Below are 26982 nucleotides of genomic sequence, written 5' to 3'. Positions count from 1 at the left end.
ACACACGGACACACGGACACAAGGACGGACGGACAGGGGCGAAAACATACTCTCTCGCCATGCCTTTCGGCCTGGCGGAGACAACAAACATTAATTTACACAACACTGACAATAGAACTGTCAAACAAGTCTATGAAGCTATTATGAAATCTGTGTTGAATCTGCAACACAATTTTATGCAATTTGTATTGGGGGTCCTTGCTTGGTCTCTCTCTCAGCTAAGGGGTCCTTGGCCTGAAAAACATTGAAGACCCCTGCCCTAAATACATTGTGTATATTTGCAAAACATATTTGAAAAGCAAATTGAATATTTTTGAAACACAATTCTTGTATGGGGGTCCCTGTAACAAATATCTTTAGATAGTGATCCACGGCCAAATACATATTCATTTGGGGGACCTTGACATGGAAAAGTTTTAAAACCACTGAGCTGCATTTCGCCAGGAAAGAGACACTCAACTTCCCTGGCTCACCAATTTTGCAAACTAACTTGATATCCATTTCTTTCTCCCCTTCTCTTTGTTTCTTCATATAGACCATGGGCCGAGGGCTCTAATTCTGACTTCCATTGATCCCCACTCTGAGTGTACATTCTTTTTTCACAGTAGACATATAAAATTCTTATAAGTACTGTAAAAAATGTTTCCATCTCCGATTCGTGCGCCAGAATGAAAAAGACCGATTTTAACAAATGCAATTTTAAACAGGCAAATATGCAGGGCTACTCAGAATCTCCATGGCAACCAGGAAGAAAACATTCCGTAAAAACCGAAACTTCTTGTCCAAAAAAGACTAAAATGAGTGTAAAATATATATTTTCCTAACGAACTTGCAGCAGCTATACCATAGGCTACTAATAGTTCATTCATAACCGTATTGGACTGCTTTTGTATATCCGATTATTTTCGCTATATGCCTATTGCCTTGCCTCTCGTTCACTGCCACTACGGTGATTTGATCATTACATAAATGAAGTGGTTACGTTAATTCTTGTCTTTCTAATCTAAAATTGTATCATATATAAGTATACTTAATCTGTTACAGTTACAGATAATTTTTCAAATAAATCGTACATTATTACCTGTTAAACTGTGAGCCATTTATAGTCAGTGGTGGAAAAAGTACTCACATGTTTTACTTAAGGAAAGGCAATGTAGAAATACTCTGTTACAAGTGAAAGTCCGGAATTCAAAATTCACTTGAGTAAAAGAACGTAAGTATTGGTATCAAAATGTACTTAAAGTACCGTAAGTAAAAGTACTCTTATGTTGAATTAAATGTCCCGTTTCACAAGGTAATATGTATCAAATGTAAAATATTTTGAAAATAGCCGATGTGAGCTTGTAGAGTGACAATTTTCAAATAGCCAAAGTTTAAATAGGGCTGAAGACTAAGAGGTTAATGTATGTTTTGTAATAATAATTCAAATCTACAAAGTAACTAAAGTTTTCATATAATTGTAGTGGAGTAAAAGTACAATATTTGTCTCTGAGATATAGTGGAGTAGAAGTAAAATAACTAAAACTTGGAAATACTCCAGTAAAGTAAAAAACAGGCATGCAAACAGCCCGAGGTGAAAAAGGTGACAACATGTTGTTTTCTTCGGGTCAGGTGTCACACAATTGCCCTATTTGGGTTCAAAAAGGTGACTGTAGCTGAAAAGTGACACTTTCGCATGTCTGAAAAAATACCTCAACTGTATGTACTTAAGTACAGTACTTGAGTAAATGTACTTAGTTACTTTACACAACATACTATAGGTGACATGTACATCATTAAATGAAATAACCACAAAACCTAATATACTATTTTGTTTCTTTGTTTGATCTTTTTCAATGGTGGTAACTGACCTCTCAGCTTCTTCCTGTCATCTGTCCATACAGTGTCCACACAATGTATCAGGTTCTGTTGCATTTAATAAATGAAACTAAGAGACCAAGATGTGCTAACCAATGGGAATATTTTAGATTGAGAATTACAGTTACATTCTCTTGACCAATAAAGAGCACATTTCAAGAGCATGTAAGACTAGAAAAGGTAGCCAAATAAATGGTTTGTTAAATAAACCTACTCACTACCGGTAACTCTTTGTATCTCAACATTTGTACTAAAACGTGGCACTTGAACTGCATCAAAAAGCCTAGATTCAGTAGGGTATGGTAACCAGTAGAAGTAGTACAAAAGGTTACTTTTTTAGAGTGATTTATTCAAAGTTAAAATATTACATAGTATCACATTGCAGCAGCAAACTATTCCATTGATGGATGACATGCCATGAGGTCCTTGTCTGTGGCCCAGCTACATTACTTCATACGTACATTTTCTGCATTTGAGTGGATATCAGATCAGCCTTGAACTTCCCCTATAACCACTAGGACAGCTGTTCTATAACATCGCATGTGTCATAGACGCACTGCGAAGAAAACTGGCACCTGAAGTTAACTGTAATGCATTGAAGTCGATGAGAGCAGATGTGCACACTATATCTTTAGTTTCCTGAACCAATCATTTACAAAAGAGCACAAGCATTAAAACATAGATCTTCATAATCATGTCGACCCATCTCTCATAGACTGCATTACGTGACACACAATCCACTCTTCTTCAAACATGTCACAATCATTTTCCAGATCCAGTTGTTTGTCACCTCCTGCACCTCTGCAATTGAGCCACTCCATACAGCCTGCAACACACAAACATCAAAGGTCTCTAAAGAGGAAACATTACATCACCACATCTAATCTAATTAGATTTATAGAATTTCAGGTGTTCTGTACAAATACTTGGGCTCTGTAGATTATTTTAAGTCAAAACTGTGTTATCTAGATTAAAATCTGTACTGTATCAATACATTGTGTCCTATTAACATGTTTAGAAGGACCAGTCAGATTCTGTGACGAGCATAATTCTGCCTAAATGTAGCTTCACAACACTGATTCATATTATTCAAGTGATTTTGTCTGGTGCTGATTCATTAAATAGGATCTGATTATGTATATTTTTGTCTGCTGTTTTGAAGGTCTAGTCAGGTACATGGTAATGTCTAGTCAGGACATGTATGAAGCAGGATTTGCTTCTTTTTGTGGTTATTGCACACAATCAAACATAAGATAGAGATAACAAACACCATTTAAGCCATACAAAGACCTTACAAATTAGTATTTTAACACTGTGCATTTAACCAAAAGATATAAACGGGCTCTGAACAGTTGTACAAAATAATTAATGCAGCATGCTAGTGCACACACACTTACTTGACAGACAAACGTAATTTAACCCAACTCGCCTAACTATATCTACTGTACATTAACAACTGGTAACTTTAGCTTAGAACTTGTCAAGAGAGAAATAACAAATCACCAACCGTAACCCTAAACACCAACTTTGGCAACGGATGCACAGTGACTGGAGATCTGAACAGAAAAGATACGAGATGGAATCAATAAAATAACGAGGCAACGTGTAGCAGAGCCAACTATTGATAGCGAGACATTTATAAAGGGGTACATATAGATTGGTCACTGCTTAATAGTATCTTCAGGTGTTGTTAAAACGCTAAATTTGCATCTGCAAACCATCCTGTTGCCTGTAGGCAACCCTAACGTTATAATGATATCATATTGATGCTTAATATCATAATGTGCCGTCATCAACACGGCTCATTCTATTGTCTGCATCCATTGTATACATTTTCATAAGAATAAGACAACGACGATCATCACAAAACAAATATTACCTCTTAATCTTTCTATAAGATATCTGTTGTTTTCTTGTTTACAATAGTCCGTCAGTCTGAGCTGCATTTCCGGGTTCTGCTCTTGCAAGTGGTACGAAGAACATGATTGGCCAACTGAATTGCCCGATACAGTAGGCAAGCTTTGATTGGTTTATACTTCGCAGTGGGCTGCCATTTTCTTGAAAATAAGTAACATTACTTAGTGACATTATATCTAAGTTTTATTTTTCTGGCGCAACTTTTCAGGATGGAAACATTTGATAATGTGTTCATAAACAACTAATCTACACAATACTAAAAAATTAGCCAGGCTCTTGATGGGGATCAACCAACTCAAAAACTAAAGGAGATAGAGGCACTCGGCCCACGGCCTAATATAGAAGTCTCTGTGTATCCATGGGGCGCGCAGGCAAACAGAGATGTCACACAGCATTTGAGCAGAAACTCAAGAGCTGTCCTCATTTTAGAATACACACACACACACACACACACACACACACACACACACACACACACACACACACACACACACACACACACACACACACACACACACACACACACAGAGTCAGAATGTCTAACCCAGACAACTCTTTGAAATGGAAATGTTTCAGTCACGTTCCAGGGATTATGGAGTGAAACCTGAAAACATGCAAAAACATGCGCGCATGCACACACATGGGCGCACACACAAACACAAATGCACGTATGCGTGCACACACACACACACACACACACACACACACACACACACACACACACACACACACACACACACACACACACACACACACACACACACACACACACACACACACACACACACACACACACACACACACGCTCACATACAGTAGCTCATTTAGCTGTTTATTCTTGACAGAATAATGTACCCGTGTTGTAAAAAAATTAACTCAAAAAGATGACATAATACCAAAGTCTGACAGTTCAAAATAATAATCATTCTCTAACTTTCCTCCTCACTTTTCAAAAGGCACAGTTTCACTTTGAGGATTTTAATTCAAGACTTGTGGTTCTCATATAGACACGCCGTCCCATCTGTTTACCATTAAATTACTTACACAAGGAAATATGAAGTTCTTTAGTAAAGCAGCGAGTATGAAATCTCTCCACCTGTCCACCAGCCTACCAACAAATGAAGACTAGTGCTGGAGAGTGGAGGGTAACAGCGGTGATGGAAAAAGTACAACCATTCTTTACTCAAGTAAAAGTATCAATACTGCAATGTAGAAATACTCTGTTACAAGTAAAAGTCCGGAATTCAAAATTTACTTGAGTAAAAGTACAAAAGTATTGGTGTCAAAATGTACTTAAAGTACCAAAAGTAGAAAGTACTCATTATGCAGAATGTCCCATTTCACAAGTTTTCAAACGTATATACAGTAAATGTATACAAATCATTTGAAAATAGCAGATCTAAGCTCACAATGCGTCGCGACGCGGCACATTGTGAGCTTGTAGACACAGTATATAGGGACACAGTATATAGGGCTGAAGTGGGTAATGTATGTTTTGTAATAATAATCTAAATCTACAAAAAACTAGTAACTAAAGTTTTTAAATGATTTTAGAGGCGTAAAAGTACAATATTTGTAAGTACTGAAAATTGGAAATACTCCAGTAAAGTAAAAATACCTCAAACTTTTACTTGACCTGTTCCGTTTCCATTTGTAAACTCGCTGTCACAGACTTATAAGGGTCCATTCAGGTGGACTGGGGACCCCCTGGAACGATATCAAGGACCGCTGGAGGTCCCTGGACCCCGCGTTGAGAACCATCCCAGTGCTGTAAATCATGTATGTTTGGATCTGGGGGAGGGGAGAGAGTGTGACAGGCAGGAAGGAAGGAAAAGTGGACTGAAAGAAAAGGAGACAGACAGACAGACAGACAGGCAGATCTGTTGGCTATTTTTAGGTAAAGAGATTCGGTGTAGACGGAAAAGGCGGTATAAGTAGAGTTGTAACTCAGATCCGTTTGACTAAGAATAGAGGGTTCAAGTGGTTAATGTGTCACCAACCTTCATCACAACCTGGAGACATACAGCCACACAGAGACAGACTCAGTCAGCCAAGCAGCTGTCATAATCAGGATATCACGCTTATTTCACGCTTATTTCATTTCTCACCACTGTCAATTTCATTACCACCCCCCCCCCCCCCCTTCTGTCTCTCTCTCTCTCTCTCTCTCTCTCTCTCTGAGACGTTTCTGCTCTGTATGCAAGCTGTCTGCCACCTTTCCTCATCTGCCCTCTCCGTGTGTGTGTGTGTGTGTGTGTGTGTGTGTGTGTGTGTGTGTGTGTGTGTGTGTGTGTGTGTGTGTGTGTGTGTGTGTGTGTGTGTGTGTGTGTGTGTGTGTGTGTGTGTGTGTGTGTGTGTGTGTGTGTGTGTGTGTGTGTGTGTGTGTGTGTGTGTGTGTGTGTGTGTGCGTGCGTGCGTGCGTGCGTGCGTGCGTGCGTGCGTGCGTGCGTGCGTGCGTGTCGCCAAGTAGTTTCTCCACTCCACCAGTGCCCAGGCCTGTACTGGGTGCTCATTGGCTAAGAGAACGAGCTGCCTCAGCCAATGATATGGCGATAACATTTTATGGCCACAGTGGAGCACCTGATGGATGCAGTCACTTTCTTGTGTGTGTGTGTATTGCTCACACATATTTGTATGAGTGATACAAAAGCAGGACTGTGTGTGTATATAAAATTCTATAAGTCTATGTTTAAAACTGGTTTGTGTGTGCATGCTGTGCAAGAAATACGTGAATGTGGCTATTTATGTGTACATTCACATATACACATGTGTTTGTATGTAAGGGCATATATATACAATAAAAATTATGTATCTATTTGTGACTCTGGGAGTGTACAGATGTAACCTGGCCCTTGCGGGTTCAGAATCAGAATCTTTATTGTCACATCACAGGTTTACAGGAGTAAAAAAGTGTCTGACATTTTTTTTTGTGCGAGCTCCCCCTGCCCAAGGGGGCCCCCCCCCCTTGGGCAGGGGGAGACAAATCAACAAAAATATATCTACATACACATTGCATAACCATCCATTTGGTTCCATTTGTAAAAAATAACACTGAGGAATTGACTGTGTATTGTGTGAGGACGATGTGTCCATTCATGTTCTTCTTTCATCTCCTCCTACTACAGTAACTGCCTTATTCTCTCTCAGGGTACATTTCATTCCACTAATCCATCCCACTTTACCTGTTTATTTTGTGTTTGCTTTGGTTTTGATGTGCGATCTTAGCTCAGCTTATCCCTTTTCTCCTCTCCTCTCCTCTCCTCTCCTCTCCTCTCCTCTTCCATTTCTGCCCTTTCTATGCTGTGCCAATTAGTGCTCCCATGCTTCTCCTCTCCTATCATCATCATCATCTTATACAATCTTCCTTTCCCTCTCATATCCTCTCCTCTCCTTCCCTCCTCCTCTCCCTCCTTCCGTCCACCCCCTCATTGCCTTCCCTCTCCCCTCTCTCCTCCCTCCTGTCTCCTTTCTCCTGGGTACTGGGTCTGCATTCTGTCAGCTGACAGGGCGATTAGTTTGTTTGACAGTATCACTCACCAGTCCCACTGAAACTAGATAAATAGTACTGAAATATATAGTAAGTAGACAGATAGTACTGAAACATACAGTATATAGGTGGTACAGTACACATTCATCAGTCAGCTGTGATCACACTCAGAAATGAACACAAGTTCTATGGTTCACCAAAGAGCTCGTCTGTTTTCACACAGACTATTTGATGCAGGAGACGGAGGAGCAGAAGTAGCGAGGAGAGGAGAGGAGAGGAGAGGAGAGGAGAGGAGAGGAGAGGAGAGGTTTGAATACGGAGAGAGAGGATGGGGGGTTATATAAAAGTAAATAGAACGGATTCAACTGAACTCACTTGATTTTACCGAAAGAGAGGAAGTGAGAGGGGGTGGGAGAAGGGGAATGGTGTGTGTGCGTGTGCGTGTCTGTGTGTGTGTGTGTGTGTGTGTGTGTGTGCGTGCGTGTGTGTGGGAAGTGAGTGATTTTGTCACCCCTGGGTGGTAAATAATAGTGTTTACTCTCTCAGACCGCCAAACAGCGCTAACATTTACTTCTCTCTCTGCATATCTCTCTCATTCATTCTGCCTCTCTCCTCTTCTCTTTATGTTTGTTTGATGACATTGCATGATTTCCCATTGGCAAATAAGAGAAGTGAGAGGTTATGTTTTGTTATTTATGTAATGATGAATTAATTCATTCAGTTTATGTTGTCTCAATCTCTGCCATTCTCTGCTTCTTTCCATTGAAGTGACATTAACATCACAGTTTGAAGTTTATGTCCTCCTCTCTCTGACGCCAGCGTTGTGTCATTGTCTTGGTTGCCGCATGGGAGGTGGTTGTGGGCTGATGGTCGGACTGTTGCTGGGTTCATTCATGAAAGAGACAAGCTGTGATTTGTGTGTGTGTGTGTGTGTGTGTGTGTGTGTGTGTGTGTGTGTGTGTGTGTGTGTGTGTGTGTGTGTGTGTGTGTGTGTGTGTGTGTGTGTGTGTGTGTGTGTGTGTGTGTGTGTGTGTGTGTGTGTTAGAGTTACGTAATGGAAAATCTTTTGCCTAGTTAGTCTCCTTTCTCTCATGTTTTCTCTCAAGGAGCCTTGAATCGACTTGCCTTCCTTCCCTGCAAAGGGGCTGATTTATTTTTTGTATCTAAATGAATATGCATGTCGTTTATTTGTGTATCTGCATCCTGTTGCTATATAAATAAATCTTACTTGAATCACTCTTATCTAGCCATCTCTCTCCTTTCCATTCTCTTTTTCCAAACCCATCCCCCTACATTCAGTCTCTGCCACCAAATATACAGCACACTTTTCATGTTTGTGTGTATTTCTTTGTCTGTGTTGCATTTTTTGTCTTCTTCCTTTCTTACTTGTATCCGGGTAGCTCAGTCAGTACAGCACTTGTCTTTGGACTGCAAGGTCCTGGGTTCGAGCCTGGGCATTGCCAACTCAGTACATGAGTAGCACAGCTTAGCCTGATTATCAGACTGAAGCTGCGTGGAGCTTCAGTCTGACATTGGCTCCAGTGTAGGCGATTACAAGGGGGGGATTAGAATTTTCCTAAACCAATTAGAATTGGTTTAGAATTTCCCTAAACCAATCACAAGGGACCCCCACCTCCGACTCTCATTGGACGGTACTTTTTGTACCTAATAAATCCTAGGTTCACATTATAACACCAGACCAAGAGAGGCAGTCCACTCAGAGAGTGGGCGGGGTCCATGGCCTGGAACCAGGCTATGGAAAACTAAGTTGTGCGGTAAGTTCTGGGAGCTGATGGTAGGTGTCGCACTCCACCTCAGCAATCCATCTCCCAGGGGTCTAGCGCATCGAAAATGGGATGGACACCCTCGTTCCCGTCCGATCCCGACAATAAGCTACTCCGAATACTTCATTACTTATTCAGTCTTTCTCTTTTTGTTACAGTTCTATATTTGCTTTGAGTTTTTCTTTCTGTCTGTGTGTTTTTTCTTTCTTTCTTTCTTTCTCTTAATTTGTCTGTGTCAGGATGTTGTCTTCATGCGTGTGGGGTTGCACATGAAAGAAGGACCCACATGACTTTCAAAGCCAGCTCTGAAAGTTTAGACGACCACATAAAAGTGTTTGAAGAACAATTTAGTAGACTTGACCTCAAACGTACCCACTGTCCTCACTCAGTATTTGGTTTCTCACCAAAGTTTTAAAATCGCTGGATTATGTGCACCTGTGTGATGTATGAGCCAGGACCAGGATAATAGGTTTCATTGTGTCTTTATTCAGACTATGCCTCCTTTATCTAATCTCTAAAGATGCAGCAAGTAGTCCTCTGGTTAAGAACATAATGTAATTCAGGCCACCCCCATATATAACTGTGATACCCATTACTAATAGGACTTGTGTGCACGCACGCACGCACGCACGCACGCACGCACGCACGCACGCACGCACGCACGCACGCACGCACGCACGCACGCACGCACGCACGCACGCACGCACGCACGTACGCACGCACGCACGCACGCACGCACGCACGCACGCACGCACGCACGCACGCACGCACGCACGCACGCACGCACGCACGCACGCACGCACACACACACACACATTATTTAGGTCTTCTTTGCTATGTTCCCACTTTGTACCTCTCTGTCTCTGTCTGTCTTTCTGATACCCATCAGACATTATGTAACAATGCTGACTCCCTTACTATGCAGAGAATAGTCTTGTGCTGAGTGAAATGCAAGTGTGCGTATACGTACGGTATGTCAGCAGAACAATTCTATCAGATACTTCTGCAGACTTAGCGGGGGGGCAAGGAAGCATGTAGATAAACCAGAGCACAGTCAGAGGCCCATCACCGCATTCTATCTCTCTCTGCTTCTCTCTCTCTCTCTCTCTCTCTCTCTCTCTCTCTCTCTCTCTCTCTCTCTCTCTCTCTCTCTCTCTCTCTCTCTCTCTCTCTCTCTCTCTCTCTCTCTCTCTCTCTCTCTCTCTCTCTCAGTAATAGTACATTCTGTCCTTGTCTCTCTAGTCAAGTGTTATGAGTTGGAGAATGAACTGCACTGCACTTTAGCATGGGCTAGCTTTCACCTGACAGTACACCAGTAACTCAGTAAAATCTTCAGTGTTAATTGTACACTCTGAGTTACAAATGGACAACACTAACATTGAGGAGTCATAACAAAGATGTTTAACCATTTACTGGTTGGTACTCATCAATATAGGCTTAAGCTCTGTTCCAGTCTGGTCTCACCGTAATAATTGTACATATTGTAGCTAAGAAAATAATGTACGTTTTTCAACTAAACAAACTTGGACCATGTCATCCGAACCCAGTAGTATGTTGTCTTATGAATATAACCCTAAGCATAATCTTACCCTAAACGCAACTACAGTAACCATGGCTAACCCTAACAAATAAAATCAATATTGCACATTTAGCTGCTTTCCATTTATATTTTTGGGGCTTCTTTGCCTTTATTGATAAGAGTAAGTGGAGACAGACACAGGAAACAACAGACACAGGAACCCACTCGAACCCGTGATGCGCTGTCAGGCATTAGGTGCCCAGGTCACTAGGCCCGCCCGGGCCTTATCTACTTCCCTAAGCTGTATTATGAATTATGATATTTTGATAAGATATGAACCTTTGTGAGAACACATTGCCTGTGTTAGATTGACATGCAGTGTGGATCATTTGCTGTAACTGCACATGTAAATTACCAACTGCACATGTATATTATACTTCATGCCACAGAATGATGTATGTCTGCCCACTTTCTTCCTGTCATGAGAATACATAAATAAACAAACACATTCTTATTGTCCTACTATCACATTAGGAAACCTCTGTCATCCTGTTTGTCAATCTGTCCTCATCCATTTTTATCCTCATGGGTTGACTAATCGATCTGATCTGAACTTGCACATGGGCAAGGGGGCAATGACCATTGGCATATGAAGAGAGTGTCAAAGCCAATTTTCCCCCAAATGTAAGCTGTTTATTAGCATTTTTGTGATCTCTCACTCGCTTAAAGTCGTGGTGAAATGGCTTTTCCTGTCATTTTATTTTGAAGTTTCAGTCTGAAACGTCGTCTCAACCTGGTCTCAACCAATCAGAAGGTCCCGTCCCTTCAGGCTATGGAATGCTGCAATCTCACTCACTGCAGCTGTGTGCAGCAGAGGGCTAGTGTTTGTTCCCTGCTGCTCATGCTGCCCAAGGGAGATAGAGACGGCCAGTGTGAAGCATGTTTGTGACTAAGTTGCTTATTTCTAACCTAAATTGTTTTCAGATACGTATTTTTGTGTGCTGATTAAGTTTAAAATGAGTAATACACGTCTGGACGTCATCTTGAATGAGTTAAACATTTATTAGCTCCGTAATTAAAATCAGGTGTGTTTAGAGGAACGTGAGCTATGGGAATGAAAGCACGGTAAATAAAAAGAAGGTACGGTCATCTACGTCCTTTTCGTTATCCAGCAATCCCAGCCGGCAGATTTGTCGCTTTGGGACAAATGGGAGGCAAACTGCAGCTGAGAGTTTGGTGAAATACATTGGAGTAAATGAGAGCCAGGTGGACCAGCTTATGAACACACACTATTTCTGAACAACTGTGACCTTTGTAAAATACTCGGCCCAGGAAAATAAGACATATCACACATTGTTTGCTGCTGTGTTGCTTTGTGTTGCTTTTCGAAGTGTACACTGTATAATTTTAAATCTAAAGAGTACTTTTCTGAACTTGCCAAAGTAACGCAAGACTGACGGTCATTGACAGCCTGACAACCAAACTTTGCGATACTGCCGAGCCAGAAACGATACATGGTGCTGTTTAGATGCCTATACAGTGTGCACATCGAAAAACAAATGATTAGAAAACAACCTGTGATATGTCTTCTTTTATATTCCTGAACAAGGCCCGGACCTCTGGCCTAGCTGTCCGGGCACTAGGCTTCAATGCGCATCATGGGTTCCAGTCCCGTTCCCGGCGATCTTTGCTGCATGTCTCTCCCCATCTCTCTCTCTCTCCCTGTTTCCTGTCTGTCCCTACTGAAAACTATAAATAAAGGCCAAAAAGGCCCCAAAAAAACTTTATATTCCTGAACTGATTAACTGACAAAGGTCCCAAACGTTCAGAAATAGTGTTCACAAGCTGGTCCAGCCGGCTCTCATTGACTCCAATGTATTTCACCGAACTTCCGGTTCCAATTTTGCCTCCCATGCGCATCAATGGCGCCTGCCTGGCCCGTGGACTGACTGTACCTTCTTCTATCATAGCCTTGAATCAAACACGTGAATGAAATGAAGATTAATTTATATCCACAAGAGTATGTCATCACGCAGTACGTTTTCGTTTGACAGGAAGTAATTAAGATTGTCTTTTTAGAGACTTTTTACATAATAATTGTTTTTCTTTTAAACATTTTTTGACATCTATTGTTAGGTATGTCCAAATTATGACCATGGATATGGTCTAAATGTGTAAAAAAAATATTTTTCAAGAGTTTAAGACTTCTGTGGGTGTGAGAGAAGTGCTAGGTTAATTGATCAGCAGGTGTTTCCAGTTGTGTAATTGTGCTTTTATAGGAGCATGCTGTGCACAATTGCACACACACGCACACACGCACACACACACACACACACACACACACACACACACACACAAAGAGAGACAGAGAGACAGCAGAGAGAGACAGAGCTGGCTCAATGATGCAAGATGATAAAGGATTTTTGATTTAAACACAGAATTTATGTGAACTCTCACTTAACAGAGCCAGGGGGAGTGACTCAGCGAGCAGTGCCATGGTTAGTCGATTGGCAGGTGTTTCCAATTGTCTAATTGTGCTCTGGTTTTACCACGGTTCTCCGTTTACTACTCACTATGGGATATCAGCGCCCTCAGGCGATGAGACAGAGCAACACACACGCTCCCGGTGCCAATACTGATTGGCTAAGGGTATGTCACGAGTCCGGAAGACCCGGGAGTATAAAGCTCCCTCGTGACGTAGGCTCTTCCTCTTTTCTCCACTCTGCAAGCGAATGCGCAGAAATTCACACACAAGAAGCAAGACATTTTTCAACTCAAACCCAACGCGGGAATACGGAGTATTTCCCCACGGGAAAATCCTTGCAAATAAGTTTTCTCCCGGAAGTTATTATTAAGTATTTATTTATTTACCTATCCTCCCAGTTATCCCCTTTTCCTGGTCCTTGAAAATCGCCGGTAGCATTTTCATTCATTCAGCGGCTAGGCTACTGGTAGCAGCTAGCTAGGTGCTACTAGCCAAAGTTAGGCCGCTGTTTTTCCAGACCAGGAATGGAACCACCGAGGACCTGCGGACGACCGAGCTGTGACCTCCTCGTCGCCGCAGACGACCCCCACCGCGTCTGTATCTACTGCCTGGGGGTCGACCATGCGCTCACCGCTAAGGAGCGCCAGGGCGAGAGGGACGAGTGCCCAGGGTGCTCGTCCTTCACAAGCCAGCAGCTCGACGCCCGGCTGGACAGGGTAGAGACCCTGGTCCGCTGGGTCAGGAACGACTCAGCCGGAGCTTCCGCCGCCACCAGCACAGGGACCCCAGGAGTGCCGCCCGAGAAGACACTCATGGGACCCCCACCGGTGCCGACGCCGAAGATGAAGCGGCTAGCGGCGACGACGCTGACGCCACCTTCCGCCGCTGCCGCTGCACATATATCGCCGCCGCAGCTAACCAGCAGCGCCTCCACCTCCCCCCGTCGACACTACGACTGGGCTGCTTCGCTGGCCGACAGCGAGGAGTCACTGGCCTTCGAAGAGCTGGAGGACGAGTTGGACCTCGCGCCATACCAGGACGTCCAGGAGGTGTCCATGGCGAGCGCCGACGGGGAAGGCGGAAACCCCGAAACCGTCAAAGAAGAGGTCGTCGAACCGGTAACGGCGGTGTTTAAGCGGGCCATCGCCAGGTGCGGTTTGGTGCAGCCCGTGGAGAGCCGCAACGCCACCGCTACTACAGTAGGCTTCCAGGGCTTGGAGGCTCCACCAACACGGGTGGTGGAGTCCAAGAAGCTCCCTGAAGCGATGGGGTTCAAGACGGCCTTGATGAGCTCCTGGGGGGATCATCAAGACCCGCAAAGGCTAGCCTTCCCCATCGACCTAATCTCCGCCAGGGACCTGGGGCTGATCGAAGTCCCTCCGATGGACCCTGTGCTGGCAGAAGGACTGGAGGACATGCAGTCAGGTACGGTGGTGCTTGGGGGCGCCACACCGTCCTTTTACAATGACGAATTGAGAAAATCCTCCGCGGCGTTGAAAAAGACCTACGCCGCGGCCGGACAGGTCACAAAAACCCTCAACGCCGTCACCATCCTCCAGGGCTCCTCTGCCGTGCGGCTAGCAGAGCTAAAAAAGACATGGGGCGATGACGCGAAGGAGCTGCATCGCCTTAACCAGCTCACCATCTCCTGCACCCAGCACGCCATCAACTGGACCGGGCGGGTGTTGGACGACTGCGCGACCATAGAGAGGGTGCGGTGGCTCGACCTCGCCACCTTCACAAAAGTCGCGCAGAAGATCGACGCGAAGAAAAAGCTGCTGGCCCTTCCACTCACAGCAGGTAACCTCTTCTGCGGGGCAGAAAAATACCTGAAGGACTCCACGGAGTCGGCGAGGGCCCGGAAAGAGGCAGCGGCGGGTCTTTTGGCCCCGAGGTCTCCCCAACCAGGCAGACCCCGCCAGGAGAGGTCTGCCTTAAGGGGGAGACTCTCCTCACCTCGCCAATCCAGCGCCAGCGGCAGCTCCCGCAACTCCTCAGCCCGTCCCACCAGAGTGGAAGGGCCCATGTCGCTGGGAGTCGGCGACGTCCGTCGCAAGGACCCCCGCTCCCCCCCTCCCCCTTCTTCCCCCAGATCCACTCGACGCGGCGGGAGAGGACGTGGTCGCGGGCAGCGTGTTTGACAATTGCCCCCCGGTGTTACCGGTTGTTTGGCTGCCCCCCCCACATCCACACGGACGGAGTGGGGGGGGATTAGCCCCCCTGGTCACCTCGGGAAAAAGACTTGGCCTTTTCATGGCCCCGACGGTAAACAAACGACAGAAAATAACAGTGTTACAGAGCCAGGCCTCTGCTGTTTTGACTTGTCCAAATGTTGTTTGCCAGGGTGTTTGTGTGTCAAGTGTGGTTCAAATAAATGTTCTGAAAAATACAAAACCTCTCATTATTTCACCCGCCTCAGAGCGGCGATGCGGAGGGACCCCCCTTGGGGGGGCCCCTCCGTATCAATGCCCTCCAACCATAAGCCCACAGCGCTTGGACAGTCCCTTTGGAGACTGTCCAAGCGCTGCTGGGATGAATACTGTGCATGCTATGAACAAGACAAATGTATTAAATCCATTGCTAATTCTAAACGCCAATGTACAAGGGTCACGCCAAAATTTCCATTTTTACCATCCATCCAGCAGAGGGCGCCAGAGGCCCACTGTGAGAAGGAAGGTTTACAAGATGGCGGCGCGGGTCGAGGGTCACCCCAATGTTTACAGCCTGCCGTGCACCGTGTCACGCCAGCCTCTGGAGGGCAACAGAGTGCCTCCGTCAGTAGAGGCGGATCCGTCGCTTCCTTTAGTCAGGCCGAGAGGCCTAGTCAAGATGGCGGCGGACCTTGTAGGCAATAAGGGAATAGTGTGGAACACTTCCGCACTAGGTCACGTGATCTCTACACGCAGAACGTCAGGATCGACGCGGCCTCTTTTGTCTCTAGCGAGCTCCACAGCTGTAGCTCCGCTGAGCAGAGTTTTAGCGTCTCCGGTTCCCATGGTCACGGTTTCACGACCAGTGAAACTAGCGACGGCAGCATCCAGCGACAAGCCTCTCGCTCAATGCTTGGATCAATGGAAACTTTGCAAGCCGTGCCCTTGGGTGCTGCGCACCGTTCACAAGGGTTACAGACTGCAGTTTGCCAGGAAGCCGCCCATGACAGACAAGGTATTGTACACTCGAGCGTCGGGCCGAGCGGCCAAAACCTTAAGAGAGGAGGTAGCCTCCCTTCTGGACAAGGGCGCGATAAAGAAATTATCTCCGGATCAGAACCGTCTGGGGTTCTATTCGGAATATTTTCTGGTGAAAAAGAAAGGGGGGGGGTATAGACCCATTTTGAATCTGAAGGGACTCAACAGGTTCCTGCGGGTTTTTCATTTTCAAATGCTAACGACCGTGAAGTTATTACGCACGGTGCGTCAGGGCGACTGGTGGACAAGTATCGATCTGAAAGAGGCTTACTTCCACATCCCAATTTATCCCCCGCACAGAAAATTCCTGCGCTTCGGCTTCGAAGGGGAAGTGTACGAGTACATGGTTCTCCCTTTTGGTATGTCGTTGAGCCCACGGGTGTTTGTGAAGTGTACCAACGCGGCCATTGCTCCACTACGGAGACAGGGAATCCGTCTGTCGACCTACATCGACGACTGGTTGATAGCCGCAGGCTCGGAGGAGGAGGTGGCACGGCACACGGCCGTGGCCATCTCCCATCTGACGTCACTGGGTTTCACAATCAACGTCAAGAAGAGCGTTTTGGTTCCGTCCCAGCGGGCCACCTTCCTGGGGATCTCGCTGGACTCGAACACGCTCAGGGCACGTCTATCCAAGGAGAGGATAGACAGCGTTTTGGCTTGTGTGAGATCTTTCCGCCTGGGGCGGAATGTTACTTACAAACAATGCATGCAAGCAGTAGGTCTCATGGCCTCAGCCATTCACTTAATCCGCTTAGGCAGGCTCTACATGAGACCCGCTCAGAGGTGGCTGAGGGCCCTTCGGATCCCACCCACCTCAGGTCGTCGGCTTGTGATGGTGTCTCCATGGTGTGTGGAGGCACTCAGACCATGGTCACTAGCAGCCTTTCTGTCCCAGGGGGTCAGTATAGGAGCTGTGATTTCGTGGAAGGTCATCACCACGGACGCCAGTTTGACTGGGTGGGGTGCCGTCCACGAGGGCAGGTGGACCAGGGGAGTGTGGGATCCGACACTGCAGTCGGCTCACATCAACTACCTGGAACTGCTGGCGGTTTTCCTCGCTCTGAAACATTTCGAGGCACAGATCTTGGGTTGTCATGTTGCGGTCAGAACGGACAATACGACAACCATGTGTTTTATCAACAAGCAGGGAGGCTTGACCTCCCTGGTGTTGGATGGTCTAGCACGCGAGATGACGCTTTGGTGCGAGTCACGGCTCGCGTCCATACGGGCGTCTCATGTACCGGGCCTCCTGAACCACGGAGCGGACTTGCTGTCCAGGGGCGGTCTCCGGTACGGGGAATGGTCACTCCACCCGATAGTGGCGAAGGATATCTGGCACAGATTCGGTCGCCCCCAGGTCGATTTGTTTGCCTCCGAAGAGAACGCGAAGTGTTCTCGGTTCTTCTCAGTGAAGAGGGGGGACCGTTCCATGGGCATGGACGCCTTGGCACACAGTTGGCCGAGCGAACTGCTTTATGCCTTCCCGCCAGTGGAGTTGATCCTCCCCACCTTGGAGAGGGTCAGGCTCCAGGGGTTGTCGGTGTTGCTGGTGGCTCCAGCATGGGGCACGTGGAGGTCGGAGATAGCTCCGCTCCTTTACGATGCGCCTCTGGCCCTCCCTCCCAGGGCAGACCTGGTGAGGCAGGGAGGGAACGAGCTGTTCCACGAGCGCCCTCAGGACCTAGACCTATGGGTTTGGCCCGTGAGAGGGCGAATTTGACTTCATGTGGCCTCCCCCCTGACGTGGTGGCTACCATCCAGGGTGCGAGGGAAGCTTACGAGGTCAGATGGAATATGTTCGCATCTTGGTGTCTGGAGCAGTCACCAGTGGTGGTGGCTGTCCAGGCCCCGGTGGGCAGCATTCTTACTTTTCTACAGGGAAGGCTAAATCAGGGTTTATCCTTCTCGACGGTGAAAGTGTATTTGGCGGCCATTTCGGCTTGCCACCTAGGTTTCGACGATGGCAAGACGGTGGGTCAGCATAACTTCGTGCGCCGATTTATGAACGGCGCCAGAAGAGCTAGACCGGTCAACAGGCCACTGTTCCCAGTCTGGGATTTGACGGTGGTGCTGGATGCACTGTGCCGTCACCCGTTCGAGCCTTTTGAGTCTATGGATCTGAAGGTCATTAGTCTAAAAACGGTCCTTTTGGTGGCCCTGTCCACGGCTAAACGGGTCAGTGACTTGCATGCGCTCTCGGTGAGCCCGGAGTGCATGAATTTTCTGAACAACGACAGGAGGGTTTTGCTTAAACCAAACCTGGCGTTCGTTACAAAGACCGGGGTGGTGGCCCCAGATCCGGTTGAATTGGTGGCTTTTCATCCGCCTCCCTTCGCTTCGGCGGAGGACGGGCGGTTACATTGCCTCTGCCCGGTGAGAGCTTTGAAGCTCTATTGCCAGAGGACGGCGGCCAGTCGCTCATCGACACAACTCTTTGTCTCTTTTGGCGTGGGGGTTCAGAGGAAGGCGGTCACCAAGGCGACGCTTTCTAGATGGATCCGTGATGCCATTAAGCTGGCTTATGTGAGTAGTGGTGTCCCAGTCCCGGGGGGTCTGAGGGCCCACTCTACTAGAGGCATGGCTACGTCCTGGGCTCTCTACAAGGGAGCTTCGATCCAGGAGATTTGTGCGGCTGCAAATTGGTCGTCACCATCGACTTTTGCGGCCTTTTACAGTCTGGACGTGGCGGCGTCATCAATGGCGCACGCTGTCCTGGGTGTGGCTGCTGCCTCCAGGTCAGTGGAGGATAGGGAGTAGGCTTGGGGCCTTTTCTCCATATCTTTCGACTTCCTCTTTAGGTTTCCTTGGGACCAGCAGGGCTGTGTCTTGGGGATAGGGCCCTGCTCCTCATTAGTATGAGGCGGACTGTGGGGCCGTAAGGTCGTGGACCTATGGCCTGGGGGTCTTAGGTCACGTCCCCCCTGGACGTGACCTAGGAGCTGAGGGGCGTGCGGGGTTGTCAGGGTTGTGTGGCTCATTACCTCAAGGGGGGTTTATGAATCCCATAGTGAGTAGTAAACGGAGAACCGTGGTAAAACTAGAGGTTACGAATGTAACCCCGGTTTTAGTAGGTTCGGAGTTTACTACTCACCAGACACCCCTTTCTGTGCGCATTTGGCATGCAGAGAGGAGAATGTTAAGAGGAAGAGCCTACGTCACGAGGGAGCTTTATACTCCCGGGTCTTCCGGACTCGTGACATACCCTTAGCCAATCAGTATTGGCACCGGGAGCGTGTGTGTTGCTCTGTCTCATCGCCTGAGGGCGCTGATATCCCATAGTGAGTAGTAAACTCCGAACCTACTAAAACCGGGGTTACATTCGTAACCTCTAGTTCTGCTCTTTATAGTAGCATGCTGTAACTGGGCACAGCCAACACACAAAGAAGAGAGTCAGAGCTGACTCTGCATGATACAGTGACGTAATGACCAATCTGCAGATCTATGTGGACATTTATACAGTTACGAGGCTGTTCTCATGTATTTTATTCCTCAGTGGGGGGGGGGGGGTGTTTTATCTTCAAATTCATTTAAGATGATTTTTAACATTTCCCAATTTCTAAGCTCTTTAATAGCATGTTTTGCTATGGGATCTGTTGTGCCAGTTGCAGTCCCTAGTAAGTTTGGGTGCACAGACTGCACACATCCCCGGGTATAGTAGATGTAACCAATTTGCGTGTTAACATGTTATTCTATAACGTCGTGCCAGAGACTTCCATTTTTAAGCATACGCTCCCAATAAAAACGTTCATGGTGTAATAGGATTTCTGGAGTAAAAGTAACCAATTTGCGTGTTAACATGTTATTCTATAACGTCGTGCCAGAGACTTCCATTTTTAAGCATACGCTCCCAATAAAAACGTTCATGGTGTAATAGGATTTCTGGAGTAAAAGTAATGAACTCAAACCACCGTGGTCTGTGCCATTATCCTCAGACAGGCCCTAACTCGTGTTTTCCACCCTGATCAATATGACCACTTCTTATGGGGTTCATTGGATTTGAAAAAGAATTTACCATCCAATTTAATGTTTTACATCTGGCTTACCCCTTTGTTGCAAATACTATTTGACTAAAAAGCTACCGATTGTCTTTTACCAACGTTTTGTTATTTTTTTTTAATAGCCATCCTCAAAGACTAGCGAACAGCCAAGCCGTTTCCAGGCTGGTGCCTGTGTGTCTGCCGTCCAGCTAGGCTAGCAGAGCAAGGGTCGGCTGCAGTAGCTTATACGAGGAAATGGGCAGACACTGGAACAGTGCAGACAATAGCCCTCAGCTCGCTTTCGCTATTTTAAGATGCTTCCCCCACCTTCCCCCATCGGACTCGCCCCAAACTTCACCCGCCCCTCTCAACTCAACACGGCTCATTCTTTTACCGCAAGTTTAATTGAGAGACAGGGTGAGTCACCGCTGGGTGGGCTGGACTTTTTTTGTGAGCCGAAATGGTTTCCCGGATGCTGTTACTGTCTGACGACCTGCTGCCATGGGAACAATGGCATAAAGAATTGCCAGAGAGGGGATTTAGGTCAAGAGCGAATTCATTCTCTCCGAGGCTCAACAAGTATACAGCAAAGCACCAACCAGGGGATTATGTATTGTATACCTCTGTGATTGTATGCATTTGCACTTTAGACAGCGATATCCAGTACTGGGCCTGTACAGATTGCATGCAGGGGCGGCCATAGCTGAGTGGTTAGTGAGCCCGCCTAGGGAGCCAGAGGCCCTGGTTGCCCCAGGTACGATTCCAGGCCAGGCCGGCAAATGTGTAGATGAAATGAAATATGTCCCTGAGTAAGACTCTTAACCCCTAATTGCTCACAGGCCCTCATTGGAAACAAGACTGCAAGAACTTTCATGAACGGACCTGTTAAAGTAATTATCCTGCACACACTGTTGTACAGTATCAACACACACACACACACACACACACACTGTGGCCTGTAAAGTATCTCACACACTGTGGCCAGTATATGTATCATTCGCAAAGTGCAAAAAAGTGGCATTCCGTATGTGCAAAGGAGAAAAAGACAGTAGACGTTTTGGTCCCCAGACCATCATCAGCACTGAGTGCTGATGATGGTCTGGGGACCGTAACACATATGGACATATGTCCATATATGTCAATTTTTGCACTTTGTGGTTGTGAATGAATCTATGTTTTTGCATCCCGGGAGCATCAACCTTTGTCTGTCAGTGTGCGAGCCTCTTATGTTTGTTGTGGACTTCGGTGCTGGCCTCTTGCGCCCGGCTCTAGCTTTGGTGGGCCTTGGGTTTGGAGCGCAAACTTTTCTACTTTATTGACTTTGACTGTTTGTTTGCTGTCACCACTTTTTCTCCGAGAGTGCTTCAATATGGCTACGTTCACTGAAATGACTGGCATTACGGCTGGTTATAGCACAGACCTGTAACATCTATTCTATGCACTCACTGTGGCCACTGTGGCCTGAACTGTAGTAGCTTCCTCAGCACAGGAAGCCAAGCCTTCCGATGACAGGAAACAGCCCTCGCTATGGAGACAAGAGTCTGAGGAGTCTGTCCTACAGGTCAACTATAGTAACACACACACACACACACACACACACACACACACACACACACACACACACACACACACACACACACACACACACACACACACACACACACACACACAGTGGTGCCATGTATGGAAGAGGCAGTGAATTAGAAAGCTAAATTAGAACAGGGGAAGCAGAGTTGGAAAGAGAAGCACTGAGCCAGAAGAGAGCTGAAGCCTCATCAATTATACGCCTGTCCCCTTTATGCACCGCACATTTGATGTTGCTACATCAGTGGTTCTGGAGGACCCCTAAAATGATATGTATTTGGCATTGGTATTTTGACTCCCATCTCAACATATTTTGTTCCAGGGACCCCCCCAGAAGTAAAGATTTGAGTTACAAATGTTTGCTTTAAAAATATATGTATTCAAAGATTTGCACAAATGTTCACGATTCTTCAAAAATAGCAGATCTACATGCTCATAACGCGGCACTCTGTATATCTGCTATTTTTGAATAGCCAAAGAAATCTAAAATGACACCGATGCGTTCCCGGTCTTAATGGGTTAACCTGTGATTATCAAACTTTTTCATTTCAAGCCCCCCGTTTGATATTAGTTAGGTCACTGGCCCCCATTTGATACATATTTTGAATCTCTTATGGGTCGATTCGGTTTTATTTGTACACTCTCGGATTTATAGACTCCGAGAGTCTTCCCCCTGACCTGATGTTGAGAAACAGTGCACTTTACTATACATGAACCCTAGCATCCCTATTCTGGGCACGTCATGATAGGTGAACATTTGCCTAAAAATAGAACATTTGCCAAAAATATTACAACATCTGGTGAAAATAGCGTAGCATCGCGACACGTTATGAGGTTGTAGATTGGCCCTTTTTGCTATTCAATGTACAACTAATTACTGTATATACTGTATGGTTTAAGTGGTTAAGGGTGTACAAATGTAAGTCAAAAATGGATAAATTAAGAGTAGACACACACATGCACGCACGCACGCACAAATACACGCATGACCCCAATGTCAACTCTGCTTTTTAAACAGAAAGAAGATCTCTGTCAGACCATGTGTAGTGCCCAAGTCCTATACTTTAGGTACTACTGGCTGCTGAGGAAATTCAGACGTGTGCTCAATAACTGATGTCCAAAAGCGTCCGTTCAGTTCATAAACAAACGATTTGTTATCTGTAGCCGATCTGTCACTTCATCATACAATAAATACATAGATAAACTAGAAAATGTGCTCCTCGGAGCACAAGTCTCCGCCAGCAGACCCGTGCTATTTTAATCAAATGAAATCACTGGCAACGTCTTCGTTTTTTGTCATTTAGGGATTCTTTGTCTCTGTTTAGTGTTCTTTGTCTCTGTTTCTATACCCTGTAACCCTGGCAACCTTGTCCTTGACCATGCCCTGCAGTGACGTCATAAAATGAGAAACAACATGGCTCATATGGCTCTTACACCATGAGAGGGTGATAACCCATTCTACTTCCTTTGTCTCTCTCTTTTTCTCATCTTCTCCTGTCATAATTTTTTTTCACTGTCATCACAGATTAAAACTAGAAAATGTGCTCCTCGGAGCACAAGTCTCCGCCAGCAGACTATAGCAATTATATTATCATAGCAATAACTAATGAGATACAGTAGAGTAGAATGCGAGAGCAGCTTCATTAACTTCTAATTCTTGTGATCTGTATTGTTTCTTCTTACTCGTGTTATGTGCTTGTTGATGTTGTCTTTCATTATTTAAATACTCTGACCAGTTCCTTTTTTTCCTTTCGATGTTCTCTTCAGACTCTTCTACTCTTTCTTCCAGAGATTGTAGCAATCTTTGCTGTGTCATATTGTCAGCATTCATGGCTAGTCTTCGTCTTTTGTCATTTAGCGATTTTTTGTCTCTGATTAATTTCATTCTTTCTTTATGATTCTTAGCTCTGTTTAATTGAAGCAATGCTCTGTTTACATTGAAGCAATCTATCATATGGGAGTCGTCATAATTGACTGGTTTGTTCAAATACTTGTCTGTCTTCTTCATCTTCATTGTCTTGAACAGTTTCAGCAGTTGATTGGTGTGTTTGATCAGCTTTGGCCTTCTGCGCCTTTGTTTGACCAATGTTAGGTGTTCTCAGAGGGACACACACACGCACGGACGGTTGATTTGGACTAGAAGATACTGTTCCAATCAAGACTGATTGATCCTGTCTTACCTCGCTTCAAAAACGTAGACGTTTTTTTGAAGTGACACACCTATTTATAGAATTGTATTTCGTCATGCATTCCTCTAGCCAATCAAAGGCATTGGTGTCAACATATTAATACGTATTAAGATTTCGGTCTTGTTGTGGGATCAATTCAACTCTAGTCCTCTTCTGTGTTACTGTTGTAGATGAGTATATGCTTTCTTAGCTTTGGCCTTCTGCGCCTTTGCTTGACCAATGTCAGGTGTTCTCAAAGGGACACACACACGCACAGACGGGTGATTTGGACTAGAAGATACTGTTCCAATCAAGACTGATTGATCCTGTCTTACCTCGCTTCAAAAACGTAAACGGCTTTTTGAAGTGACACACCTTTTTATTATAGGATTGTATTTCGTCATGCGTCCCTCTAGCCAATCAGAGACATTGATGTCAACATATTGACACGTATTAAGAGTTCGGCTTTGTTGTGGGATCATTTCAACTCTAGTCCTCTTCTACGTTACAATTGTAGATGAGTATGCTTTCTTAGCTTTGGCCTTCTGCGCCTTTGCTTGACCAATGTTAGGTGTTCTCAGAGGGAAACACACACGCACAGACGGGTGACTTGGACTTACTGAAGGTACTGTTCCAATCAAGTCTGATTGATCCTGTTTTACCTCACTTCAAAAAGTAGGGGCTTTTTGAAGTGACACACCTATTTATAGAATTTTATTTCGTCACGCGTCCCTCTAGCCAATCAGAGGCATTGGTGTCAACAAATTGACACGTGTCACGTGGAGCTTGCCCAATGTTAGCTTGGCTAACAATGTTTGCTCACACAAAGCGAAAACATATTCTCCACCTTCGGCGGAGACAAGTACTTGTTTCCTCCCTGTATACAGTTATACAATAGTATAATAGCAGAAGTATAACACAAAAAGCCCTGGGGGCCTGTTTCCAATGTGGTCCCATGTCTTCAATTCATCAAGACATATAAAGACATACAATACTATACAAGAGATCATCAACACTAGGAGCAGTAAAAAAATAATAATATATATATATATATATATATATATATATATATATATATATATATATATATATATATATATATATATATATCTGGGGGGAATGAGATTGGTGGAGCTCCCTCTGGTGTTGTGCCCAGAATGGGCTTTACGCACAGTTTTGAAGTAGTCAGACAGGTACATGGGCACTGGTCCCTTGAGTATCTTGCAGACCAGGCCCATTGCAAGTTGCTGTACTCATGTCCTCTCTACCCTAGAATAATGAGCGGGGGGGTTAGATACCATGAGGTGCATGCATAGTCAAAATGACATTGGATGAGTGCTCCAGCTAGTGTCCTCAGTGTATTCCTATACTGACAAACGAGTAGATCCTGCCCAAAAATCTTGTTCTTTGGTTGACTATCTTGATTACTTTCGTTGTAATTTTTTCACTGGAAAGATTGTTCTCTAAAATACAACCCAGGTAGGTCATTTCTTATTTCCTTGTGATAACATTGTCGCCCACTCTGACCATAAAGTCTGTGGCCTTACTTAGTTTAATTTTGGGCCCAAAAAGAATGGATTCAGTTTTTCCCAGGTGTAATGACAGTTTGTTATCAGCGAGCCAGGTGCAGATTTTACTGAGCTAGGGGCTAAGGGCTTTTTCAACCTGCAGTTTGTCCTTGTCTGAGACCAGTGCCGAGTCATCCGCGAACAAGAACAAATTGCAGTCACATGCTGATGTCATGTCGTTAACGTAAATTAGGTAAAGGCCCTAGTATGCTTCCTTGAGGAACACCGCAGCTCACTGGGAGGGGGTGGGGGGGTTCCGTTCACATCCACCACCTGTTCTCTCCAGTCCTGGGCATGAGTTTCACGAAGGCTGCGAAAGAAACGCGAGCCCTCGTCACAAGCACAGTCTTTTACCGGGCGCACGGTTCAAAGAGAATGAAACTAAATCAAAAGATCACCAGCATTCACTTCAAGTTCTTATATTTTATTTTCGGCCACAGGCACTAAGGCTGCCTTATTATCGCTTACTCATCCTAAAGCGTCTTTACAAACTTTAATCAGCAAGTCACGATTATGTAACGAGAGAGATGTTTGTATTGTCTATCCTTGACCAAAAGGAATTTTGGTATTTTATTTTATTTTATTGATTTGACATTTCTCTAAGCATTAAACATTAACCCTGATAGCAACTATTGTTCATAATGGTGAAAAAGTATTTTTTTGTGACATTAAAATTACTAAATTAAATTAACAAAAAAACGCTTTGAATCAGTGCTGATTGTTTCAAGGTACAGAACCCCCTCTGGGGGGTTTGTGTGTGTGTGTGTGTGTGTGTGTGTGTGTGTGTGTGTGTGTGTGTGTGTGTGTGCGTGTGCGTGTGCGTGCGCGCGTGTGTGTGTGTGTGCACGTGTGTGTGTGCACGTGTGTGTGGGAGGGTGTACTTTAGCCTTTGAGGGGAGTATGATCAGCGTATCCTCCAGTCTGTTTACACGCTAGCTGGGTCCATGTTGATGTGAGACTTATACGCACAGCCCTCACACACCCTCTGTTCCTCTGAGGTGAGCAAGCGTCATGTAGTTCACAGCTCAGATCACATACAGTACAGCTTGGAGCTTGAGTCAAATATTACCCAAAGAATCAATGCCGCCATGGACAAGGTGAAAAACAGAATAACCACAACAGACCAATGTCACGGTTTCATAACCAACCAGTTACACATGTTTTGTTACTGCATAACTCAATGAGAAGGAGTTCAGTCGAAAAGAGTTCATGTGTCAGACATGGCAGTTGATTGCAGTTTTATGAAAACTTGGGGCAAAAAACATGACTTGCATTGCAAGGTGACATCTCTCTGTGACCCTTCCAGGTTTCACAGTGTGAAAGCAAGGAAACTCAAACCTCAGGCTACTTTGGAGCCTAGGTGCCCGGTCCGAGCAGCGGTCACTGCACTTCCTTGGGTTCTCTGCGATACATGCGCCAAATTTTAAGATGGTTCCTTTCTACAA

At 45.4% G+C, this 26982-nt stretch overlaps 1 long non-coding RNA gene across 1 annotated transcript; it reads right to left on the bottom strand.

Moving 5' to 3' along the window:
• Positions 1–2493: 2493 nt before the first annotated feature.
• Positions 2494–3786, bottom strand: LOC308103117. The gene is made up of 3 exons (XR_013934702.1): positions 3737–3786; positions 3365–3413; positions 2494–2683 (listed from the first exon to the last, which is right to left on the bottom strand). It is a non-coding gene; the product is annotated as an uncharacterized lncRNA (long non-coding RNA).
• Between the last annotated feature and the right edge of the window lie 23196 nt (positions 3787–26982).

This window comes from Gymnoscopelus braueri (assembly GCF_963280865.1).
Source record: "Gymnoscopelus braueri genome assembly, chromosome: 16".
Lineage (NCBI taxonomy): Eukaryota > Metazoa > Chordata > Actinopteri > Myctophiformes > Myctophidae > Gymnoscopelus > Gymnoscopelus braueri.
Note: the sequence above shows the minus strand (reverse complement) of the source record. Positions and strands in the feature narration are given on the sequence as shown.